Raw genomic sequence first — 12,083 nt, forward strand, 5'->3', positions numbered from 1 at the left:
AATAGCGCATAAAATCAAAATTGTATTTATACATTTGATATAATTTTTTATTTTCTTTCTCATTTTCTTTGATAACTTAACATGAAAATGCCAACTCTTTCATATTTTCCTTTCTTTTTCTTAGTGTTTTCCTAAGTTCCCAACAAAAACTTACAAATTTGAAAAAATTAGAAAACTATGTGTCATCTTAGTAATTATTTGAAAATTTTAAAAATGGAAAATGAAATTATCTTTTCATAAGTTGTCGAACAAGGCCAAGATTCTATGCGAACCAATGATTTTGTCCGAGAAAATAAGAAGGGATTCAATTTCATTACTTTTTATCTTTATATCAAAGATCATTATAGACAAAAATTAGTTGTGATATTCCCAAAAATATCTTTACTGAAAAGGAAGAAAGGTTACTTTCTTCTTCTTTTTTTGGTAAAAGAGGGCGCACCTCCTAATTTTATTAGAAAACCCCTCACTTATGACGGAGGAATACCGTGATTTCAATCTTAAGACAAAAAAAAAAAAAAAAGGAAGAAAGATTACAAAACACCATTAATTCTCTTTAATGTACACACATTTATGAGGAAGAATCGTTACAAAACTATACTTAAAACCTTCACATAAATGCCCATAAAGCCTCTGTAACCCCCACAAGTACAATAAATGTCCATCAATACCTTCCACCACTATAAAAAGGGACTTGGAGAATAGGTAAGCATTTCACTCATTCACATTTGTTTCTACTGTTGCAGTTCATAGCCTCTCATTAGTCCCTTGCTTAGGCATTAGAGTGATCTCTCGGAATACACCATTGGTCCTCCAAGCCATTCTTGCTTAATTTTTTCAAGTGGTCGTGATCGGGGAGTGATTCACAAAGATCATTCGATTTTTAGACAGCAACGAGTTGTAACATGACTAAGTTTAAAAATTTAAATGTAATGATGTGTAAAATTAATTTTTATTTGCTATTGCACTTATATTTTATTTCTTTCTCGCTTCCCTTCATAATTAAACACGAAAGAATAAATTTATTTATATTTTCTTCACATTTTCTTAATACATTTTTCAACTTCTAAACATGACCTTAAGAGAATAAAAGAAAATGTAATGCAACCCACTACTTATATTTGATTATGAAGGAAATGATAAAAATCAATAAGAAAATTTCTGATATATTTTTAAAAAAATTTTATTTATGTTAAAAGAATTTTTTATTTTTAATTAATATTTGATTTAGAGAGAAAACATAATAGAAAATAACTTTTTTATTAATTTTTTTTCTCAAACAAATCTTTGATTCAAATAAAGTCTTAAAAAAATCATTCAATTTAAAGCTTCTCACATGAATGTCACAATTCTGTTTTGGATGAGGTGGGGAGGAACAGTTTTGTAGCCATTTGATATGGAATAATTCCAATAATTAAATTTGTGAAACTTGGAGAGAGAGAGAGAGAGAGAGAGAGAGAGAGAGAGAGAGAGAGAGAGAGAAATTTGAGCAATCTCAATGCAATTAAATATATAAAAAATTTTAAGTATGGGTCATTTGGACTCTTGTCCTGAGTTTGGAGAAGTTTTGGATTTGAAGTTTTATTGGATCTGGGTAATAGATATTAGTTACTTTCTTCTCAAATTCATATTTAGGTTGTTTTATAATTCAGAAATTGAATCCATTGACCACATCTTTTTCAAATATAGGCTCTCCTCGACTGTGTGGAACTAACTACATAAGGGGCTGGCTGGGTATTAGAAGAGCCATGTCCATAATTAAAGCTGCCCTCAAGTGGCTCCACAAAGAGTCTAAGGCCACAGGAATTCAAGCTGTAGCTAAGAAGTCTTGCCTTGCCATTTCAGTGCACTGCCTTTGGCACGTGAGGAACAAGAGAAAGTTTGAAGGAATTGCTACCCAACCCAAGAGTATTATCAGAACTATCCAAACCCAAATTTACAGAACTGTGTAAGAGAAATTTCCATTTATGGATTGTCTTTGATTGTATTTGTTTCCCTTGGTTGGCTAAGTTGATGAATGTTTTGTCAACCTGGCTCTCGATTGTTTGAGTTGTAGTTTTTTCCTGAGCCATGTTTTGGCTTTTTGATGTTTTTGTAGATGCTTCGGAGGGGAGCTCTGTTTTCCCCTTTCCTGGGTATGCCCGATAATACTGGACATATCTGTTTGGTCTAATTAATATATTACAAATCATCTAATTAGGGGTGAGCATAATTCAGGGAAACCCGAATTAACCGAATTAACCGACCGAAATTGGTCGGTTCAGTTCGGTTAAGAACACAGGATCGGTCAGTTCGATTATGGTTTTACAAAGTTTGGTTAATCGGTTAATCGGTTCGGTTAAGAGGAATGTTAATTTGGTTAACCGAAATAATCGATTTAATAATTAATTAAAATTTAAATATAAATTAAAATATGTTAATTTGTTAATATGTTAATTAGTATATGCTAATTTGTTAATATGTTAATTAGTATATGTTTGATTAATAATATGTTAATTAGTATTTAATAAAAAATCAACAATTATATTATGTTTTTATTAATTAATTTCAAATTAATTCGGTTAAATTTGGTTACCCGAATTACCCGAAAAGGTAATTTGACCGGGTTCGGTTCGGTTCGGCCCCTCTATTCGGTCGGTTTGGTTAATAGTTCTCATTAACCGAAAATTTCGATTAATTCGGTTAACTAATCGAATTTGGTCGGACCGGCCGTTTGCTCACCTCTACATCTAATATATTGATTTTCATCAAGCAAATTGATAGAATATAACGTTTTGTAGTTTTGAAGACTATAGAAGAGTCCAATTATGGTAATAAAACTATAGGTTACTGATTTTTTTTCCCGATTAAATCCATAAAATTATAAACACATATATTCAACCCACCCCATCAATTAATAAAGCCCTAACTTGTCTACTATGCCCATTACTTATATTTACAGATTGATTTTTCCTTTTTTATCAATTAGAAGTCAATATTGAACCTAGACCACACGATAGGAGCTTCAGCTGAGAGAGTGGACTGCGGCGGAGCAGTTTGTTTGTTTGAAAGCTTTCCAATTCTGGAGATGCAAAGGTAACAGTGTTCATTGGAAAGCTCTGGTTTGGAATAATGGGTGCATACCGAAGCATTCCTTTGTCCTTTGGCTAGCTGCCAAAGGAAAGCAGCAGACTTGTGATAAACTTAAGGTGGACACTCTTGACCATCTCTTTTTTAAATGTAACCTGTCTGCTTGTGTGTGGAACCGTCTAAGGAACTGGCTTGGGCTGAAAAGATCCATGTCCACCTTAAAAGCTAGACTTAAATGGCTTCACAAAGAGGCCAAAAGAACAGGAGTTCAGGCCATAGCTAAGAGAGCTTGCTTGACAATCACAGTTTATGATCTATGGCACTTTAGAAACAAGAGAAAATTTGAGGGCTCTGTCACTCATCCGAATGCAATTCTTAAAGTTATTCAAACTCACTTATATAGAGTTGTGTACGATAAATTTCCTTTCTTATGTAACTAAGCATTGTTTTGAAAAATATTAAAACACTGGGGTGATACAATGCTCAGTAAGAGGAAATATATTATTACTAGTATGTGGCAACTGAGCTACACAAATGCTATACTGTTAAGTAACTGAAACAGTGGAAGCTAATAAGACAATATACAGTGCATTTCATATCTTTTACAGTTTAAAATACATCTGTAATATCTGAGTTTCTACTTATTCATACTTTTAGTATTGTAATATGTCTACTGATATTCTGTAAATCTGTATACATATACATAACTATGAAAATACCCTAAAAAATTGTACATCATGATTTAACCCATCATGACAAGGTTGTGCGGCCCGTAGGCGGGACTTAACTCTGGTTGGCCTACTAGGTAAGTCAACTGTAACTCTACCAATCCTCAGTCTGGCCAATCTGCAACCTCTCCTAGGCATGGCACTGGTATTTACCTCGTCGATTAGGCCACCTCAACCCAGACTTTTAGGGAGCCTGCAATCCCTCCAAGCACAGTTGACGAAAACCTTCCACACACTATCTAAGATGTATGGTTGCACTCTGATCTAAATTAGCAGTGGTACTGTGCTCTGTTGACTAAATCTGTCTGAAATAATTCATCAAGGATCTGATACTGTATAATACTAATATATATATATATATATATATATATATAATTATATTACTGTTTCATCATGATTTCAAAATAACCATAACACTATAAATATGATCTGAAATACTATATTATCTGACTAAAACAATCGTACTATCTGATTGAAATAACAATCATATCTGACTGTAATAACTGCAATTTTTGACCGTAATATCTAACTGAATAATCTGTAATGTCTGAGTGTTATGGTTTTGGAAATCATGATATTCTATAAATACTGTAAAATATCTGTCTGATAAATATTTGTCTGTATAATATTTGTCTGTAAAATATATCTGTCTATATATACACTATAATTCATAATTCTGTAAAATCTAGTAAAACATATTTCTATGCAAAAACACTGTAAATCATGATATTCTGAAAACTATGTAATTCATATACTAATCTAATACTGTCTCATGCCACACAACTACATAAATAAATATCTCATATACTGATAACTGTATTTCCTTATATACAAACAATTTCTTAACTGAATAGTAATTTGGACAAACATATAATTTATTAATAAATATTCTAAAATTCCTAGCATAACATATTTCCTTTACTTAACTGCCTGAGAGACTTGCCTCCAACTCCGCTCTCACGCCCTCGGCGTACTATCCTCAAAAGTGTGAAATATTACATATATACCAATTCCTTAATAAATCACTGAATTACCTAGAAAATCATCATACTCATATTTCCTAAACTTGCCTATTTGAAATTCCCAAATTATAATTTACTTGGGCTCCTGGAAAGATATCTGTTGGGGTCCTCAACTCATGCATGCAGGGTCCAAAAATACCCCAATCCTGAAAATATAACACCCTAGTTTTACTTCACAAAACTCCAGTATATTCTCATACAATACAAAATCTAAACTTAAATAAGCGTGATAATACTGAAAATACTCAAATAATCTACTTACCCTGATTTTGGGATGGTGCCCAAGTTAGCCTAACCAACAATCCACTCTAACAGACTTGTAGAGAATCTCCCCAGGATCAACGTGGCGACTTCTGATGGTCGAAATGGGGAGAAACGGGGCAAGAAATCTAAAGAGAATGAGAGAGAGCCGAGCAGGAGAGAGAGAGAGAATTGAAAGATTTTTTATTTCCTCACTGAAATGTCGTTTTCAGCTTTTTATAGACCTCTGGCCACATGGCCTCGTCGACTAGCTACGACACTTCGTCGAAGAGTCCAAGAAGAGAATTCGTCGACGAACACCTAACCCTCGTCGACGAGTCTCATACCCTAAAATCAGACCCCTCGATAAGTTCTTGTCGACAAGACTCATGTCCCCGTCGAGGTGCCCAAGAAGACTGCTCGTCGACGAACGTTCTGCGCTCGTCGACGAGACCTTGCTGAGTCCCCCTTTGAAATTTTCTTTTCTCTCCTTCCTTTTATTATTTAATTTCTATAATTATCCAGGCTACTACATTCTCCCCTCCTTATGAAATTTTGTCCTTGAAATTCATTATCTATATTCAACATCATTTATTGAGAAAAAATGGGCTACTTATCTTATTACTTACCTTCACTTATGGCAGATGAATACCGTGATTACATTCAGGGTTTTGGGAGATTACAAATATACTCATAAAAAAAAATTCTCCCAAAACTAAAACACTATCTACCATATAAGCTAAAAATAAAAATAAATTATCGTTACCTAAACAACATTGACTATTACTGTACCCCACTAAATAGGTGTGGGTATTTTCGTCTGATCTCCTCCACAATTTCCCACGAGACTTCCTCTATGGTATGGTTCTTCCACAATACTTTCACTAATTGAATTTTCTTGGTGCATAGTTCCTGTTCCTTTCTGTCTAAGATCTGCACTAGTGCTTCCTCATATGCCACTGAATCTCTGAGCTTTACCTCTGCATAATTGATCACATGGGAAGAGTCCGGGATATATTTCCTCAACATGGAAACATGAAATACGTCATGTATTCTAGATAGGGCTGGTGGCAGAGTTAACTTGTAGGCAACTGACCCCACCCTCTCAAGTATCTCGAAATGGGTCAATGTACCTAGGGCTCAATTTACCCTTCTTCCCAAATCTCATAACTCCTCTTAGTGGAGCTACCTTAAGAAATAACTGATTCCCCACGTCAAATTCTAACTCCTGGCGGCGAGTATCTACGTAGCTTTTCTTTTCTGCTGACTCTGAGCTGCACTGATTCTGTCTTTAATTAGTCAGACTTTATTGTACACCTGCTGCACCAATTCTGGTCCCAAAACTTGCCTCTCACCCACTTCATCCCAGTATAGTGGAGAACGACACCTCCTACCATACAATGCCTCGAAAGGTGTCATGCCGATGCTGGCTTGATAACTGTTATTATACGCAAACTCAACCATTGGCATATATTGGGTCCAGCTACCCCCAAAATCCAGCACACAAGCTCGCAGTATATCCTCAAGTATCTGAATTGTCCTCTCTGTCTGCCCATTAGTCTGCAAATGAAAAATTATGTTGAATGCTAACTGTAACCCTATAGCATCCTGAAAACTCCTCCAAAATCATGACATAAATCAGGGGTCACGGTCTGAGACTATGGATACCGGCACACCATGGGAGCAAACTATCTCCTAAATATACAACTTTGCTGGCTTGTCTATAGAATAGTTGACTTTGATAGGGATGGAGTGAGCAGTCTTCGTTAGTCAATCTATGACCACCCAAATAGCGTTTTGTCCCTATTGCACTGGCAGTAGCCCTGTTACAAAGTCCATAGAGACGTGTTCCCATTTCCACTCACGAATGTAAAGTGACTGCAACTATCCTGCGGGTCTCTGCTGCTTAGCCTTTATCAGCTAGCACGTCAAAGCGCTGCTTTACGAATTCAGCCATCTCCTTCTTTATGCCACTCCACCAAAAGGATTCTCATAGATCCCGATACATTTTAGTACTACCTGGATGCACAGTGTATAGGGATCTGTTAGCCTTCTCCAAGATAACCCTCCTGATCTGAGCATCTGCAGAAAATGCATAATCTGGTACGAAACCGCAGGGCTCCATCATCTAATATACTGAATTCTTCCTCCTGCCCATCTTGCACTTTCTCTATCAACTCTGCTAGTTCCGGATCAGTTATCTAGGTAGATTTAATCCTTTTTTACAATGTAGGTTGTAACACCAGGTGGGCAATAAATGTCTGGTGATCACCCTCTATCAGTTCCACACCTAACCTCTCCAAATCAATCTGGACAGGGCGCTGAAACTCCATTGCTGACACTGCTGCTCCTACCGTTTTCCTGCCTAGTGCATTAGCCACCACGTTTGCTTTTCCTGGGTGGTAGCTAATAGTACAATCATAATCTTTGATAAGTACCAACCATCTTCTCTGCCACATATTCAAATCTTTCTGGGTGAAGAAACACTTTAAGCTTTTATGATAAGTGAAAATCTCGCATTTCCCACCATAAATATAGTGCCTCCAGATCTTTAGAGCATACACCAATTATGCTAACTCTAAGTCGTCCATGGGGCACGTCTTTTCATACCCTTTAAGCTATCTAGATGCGTAGGCGATGACTCTTCCATGCTGCATTAACACACATCTGAGTCCCTTCAAAGATGCATCACTGTATATCACAAATTCATCCTCCCCTAATAGAATAGACAGTACCTACGTAGAGACCAATCATCGCTTTAACTCCTAGAAGCTCTGCTTACAATCATCGGTCCATTCAAACCTCACATTTTTCCTCGTGATTCGTGTTAGTGGACCTGACAATCTGGACAAATCATCCACAAAGCGTCGGTAATAGCCTGCCAGACCCAAAAACCTTCTGACCTCCTAGACATTTCTTGGCCTTACCCAACTCACCACTGCCTCTATCTTACTTGGGTAACCTGATATACCGTTCTCGGAGATCACATGCCCGAGGAAAGTAACCCGCCTCAACCAAAATTCACATCTCTTTAACTTCGCATAAAACTCTTTTCTCTTAATACTTGTGCTCCTCAAAACTCCTTTTGACAACCCGAATAATAATGGGATTTAAATAATAAAGAGGAAGGGAAATGGAGATGGTAACAGAAGGAGGAAGTTGACTTCATCGACGAGGAAATACTGAGAGAGGTTTTGAACCGACTGAATTTCGTTGACGAGGACTGAATTTCGTCAACGAAAATATTGAAGGATTCGTCGACGAATGACGTGGCTCGTCGACGAATCCAGTTCTATAAATATAAAAAAAAATCTGGATTTTTGTTACTTCACAACTAAGCAAACTCATTCTCTCTCTTCCTTTTGGCTCTCTCTCTCTCTCTCTCTCTCTCTCTCTCTCTCTCTCTCTCTCTCACATCGATTTTGGGTCGGATTTACGCCAAATCGACAATTTGAAGTCACCACGACGCTCCTAGGGAAGTTCTCTCCAAATCTGCCAGAGCGGATCACTATTGAAAGTAAGTTGGAAATCATCCCTAAGTTGAGGTAAGACTTTTTAAGCCAAATTTGACCTTATGGAAGTTATAGGAAATGATGTACACGTAGAAATACTAAAGTTTAGTACTGTGAGTTTTCATTTTTAGGGTCTTGATCAGGAAATCCTACGGGTGTCAAGTTAGGATATTTTAGGGGTTTTTTCAGTAGTCAGGTAAGGGAATAACTTAAAGCAGTCATTTTCATGCAAATTATTATTATCTATGAGAAAAGTTATTTTCTGAAAATCATGTATTATATCTATAGATTACGAAGGAAATGTACGTTTGAGAAAAATACTGCTAATAGGTTGAAATGTATAAATATGTTTGAGATGTCAGGAAGTATGATTTTAAAATGCAATGTATAGTTTTATACAGCAAATGTGTGGCATGAATATTATTTTACGTGGGAAACTATTATGATATGATGATGATATGAATGCAGTATAATTTGAGAATTTATGAAAGTATACAGTACTTATGATTTTGGAAAATATATGATTAAATGATTATTTTCAGAATGACGTATGTATGTATGATTTCGGCGCAAGGTCGTATGTATGTATGATTTCGGCGCAAGGCCGTATTTATGTATAATTTCGACGCAAGGCTGTATCTACGAAATGTTCGGCACAAGGCCTTATTTATGAAATATTCGGCGCAAGACAGTAATTATGAAATGTTTGGCACAAGGTCATAATTATGAAAAATTCTATAATCTCACATATTATATGTTATCAGAACCCAGATGTTAGTTTAGTTTAGTTTCAAGAGCTCGGTACCGTAGCTATATAGATAAGATATCTATGTTTAGACTTGTGCTAACCACCCCACGAGGGGGTGGGAGATGGATAGTCAATGTGGCTTTCAGTGTAGAGTTGTAGACGTCCACCTGGCAGTCCGGACCAGGGTGTGGCGGGTCCATCGTACTTACAGACATATTTTTGACTCGACAGCGGTCGGCCAGCCATTGTTGGGTCCCGCCTTCGGGCTGCACAACCCGTCATGGGGGGTAATACATGACATTAGTTAGCTATTCATCCTAGGTATGTTTTCAGTACTATCAGTTATAACGGGATGTTTTATATACGACATGACTTATTAGCAAGTATGAAAGTATATGATTATTCAGTATGTTATGATAAACGTCTACAGATATATGAAATGTACTGTATATGTATATTTGCATTAAATGTTCATGTTGCTACACAGCTGTATTTAGTTTATTTTCCCTTACTGAGATGTGTCTCACCCCCAACATTAATTAATTTTTCAGGAGACCCTGAGTAACTAGCGGGTCGTAGCCACTGTTGAGTTAGTGATTTACCCCGTTAAGAGGGTAAGATTTTGTACTAGGGTCAGAATTATTTTGTGTTTGATCCTAGAGTTATTTTGATGTTTATGAGGATGTGTATAAATACAGTTTTATGATGTTGTAGTAAACTCTGGTATTATGTTTTATGAATGGATGATTGAGATTTTATACTTACTACTGCTTAGGTTTCCGCTGTGATTGACAGATGTCCCGTCACTCACGGGTTCGGGTCAAATTTTCCATTTAATATATTACATTTTATGTTAAGGAATTTGAGGTTGTTACACTCCTCGAGTAGACTAGTATATCATCTATAAAAATCACAACGAACTGGTTCAAGTATTGATGGAAAACTCAATTCATTAAATCCATAATACTACTAGTGCATTAGTCAACCTGAACGACATTACTAGGAACTCATAGTGCCTGTATCTGGTTCTGAATGCTGTCTTTGATACGTCCTTTGCCTTGACTTTCACCTGGTGATAACCTAACCGAAGGTCAATTTTAAAGTAGACCTGGGTCCCTTGGAGCTGATCAAATAAGTCATCAATTCTGGGAAGAGGATATTTATTATTAACTGTCAATTTGCTTATCTCCCTATAATCTATGCACATCATCATGGTCTCATCTTTATTTTTCATGAACAAAACCGGTGCTCCCCAAGGCAATACGTTAGGCCTGATAAATCCTTTATCCAACAATTCTTACAACTAATCTTTCAATTCCTTCAATTCGGTTGGAACCATACAGTATGGTGCTTTAGACACTGGTGCTGACCCTGGTAGTAGATCCACGGTAAATTCAATCTCTTGATCTGGTGGTAAGCCAGGTAATTCCTCTGGAAAAACATATGGAAATTCTCCGACTACTGGAATATCAACCTGTTTCAGTTCCTCCTTCGACAACTCCTTTATGTAGGCAATATACCCCTGGCAACCATCCTGAAACAATCTCCTCACCTGAATAGCTAACACTAATTATGGCGAGGTGTGCGCATGTGAACCCATAAATCTGAATTCTTGCTCACCTGGGGGTCTAAAAATCACTTCTTTTCGATGACAATCTATGATGGCATAATTAGCTATTAACCAGTCCATGCCCAATATCACATCAAATCACTACATATTTAATACCACAAGGTTGGCTGGTAGTACTTTCTCCTAAATGCCCACTAGAAAATTTTTAAGTACCCTCATACACCTCATTACCAATCCAGTGCATGGCTATCGACAATTCAACATCTAATCGTTGTGCCTCTACCCCAACTACTTTAGCATATTTTCGATGACACAAAAGAATCGGTGGCACCTGTGTCAAATAAAACAACAACTTTATATGGTAAAATAATAAGGAAACCTATCACGACATCTCGAGTAGCCTCCGCATCTCCCAACGTCAATGCATAAACCTTCGTCGTTGTTGTATTTCTCTACTGGCCTCCACGAGGCGCCTGATAACCACCCCGGAATGGTCTATGAGCTGGTGTGTAAGTTGGCAATCCCCGACATGATCGTGCTATATGGCCGAATCTCCCACACTGATAGCAGACATTCTCTCCCATCCTATATTCACCTGAATGCCTCCGGCCACATCTAGGACAGATAGGAATAATCTGCCCACCCTAAACGCCGTTGTGCCCCATCATCTGCCTTTGGCCTCCTCCATATCGGTCTCCTCTCTATGGGCCCCGGCTGGGACCTGCCTGGAAACCTGGTGGCGTGAGTCTCTTCCTCTAGCTCAATACTCCTATTGCTCACTCTCCTATGCTACTGTAGCTCTGTCAACCAGCTCAGAGAAATCCTGCATCTTCAACACTGCCACCTACTTGTATATATCTCATCTCAAACCTCGCTCGAACATCTTGGTCTTCTTAACTTCATTTGGTACCATATATGGAGCAAATCATGACATCTTGATAAATTTCGCCGCATACTGCTGAATTGTTAACGATCCATGGGTCAAACTCAGAAACTCCTGTACTTTAGCCTCTCTGACCGTGGTAAAAAAGTATATATCAAAGAATATGTCTCTAAATTAGGCATAGGTCATAAGCACTAGGATGGGTCTCTGCTTCTCCAGTAATTTCGTGGTTGCCCACCATCTCTCGGCCCTCTCCTGCCAACTTATACGTGGCATAAAGATCCTTCTACTCGTCGGTGTAGTGGAGCACTGTC

General features: G+C 37.3%; 1 long non-coding RNA gene across 1 annotated transcript; it reads left to right on the forward strand.

Moving 5' to 3' along the window:
* The first annotated feature begins 708 nt into the window (after positions 1–708).
* On the forward strand, positions 709–2,193 carry LOC131157852 (uncharacterized). The gene is made up of 2 exons (XR_009137330.1): positions 709–926; positions 1,687–2,193. It is a non-coding gene; the product is annotated as an uncharacterized LOC131157852 (long non-coding RNA).
* Positions 2,194–12,083: the final 9,890 nt, after the last annotated feature.

Source organism: Malania oleifera, chromosome 6, assembly GCF_029873635.1.
Source record: "Malania oleifera isolate guangnan ecotype guangnan chromosome 6, ASM2987363v1, whole genome shotgun sequence".
Lineage (NCBI taxonomy): Eukaryota > Viridiplantae > Streptophyta > Magnoliopsida > Santalales > Ximeniaceae > Malania > Malania oleifera.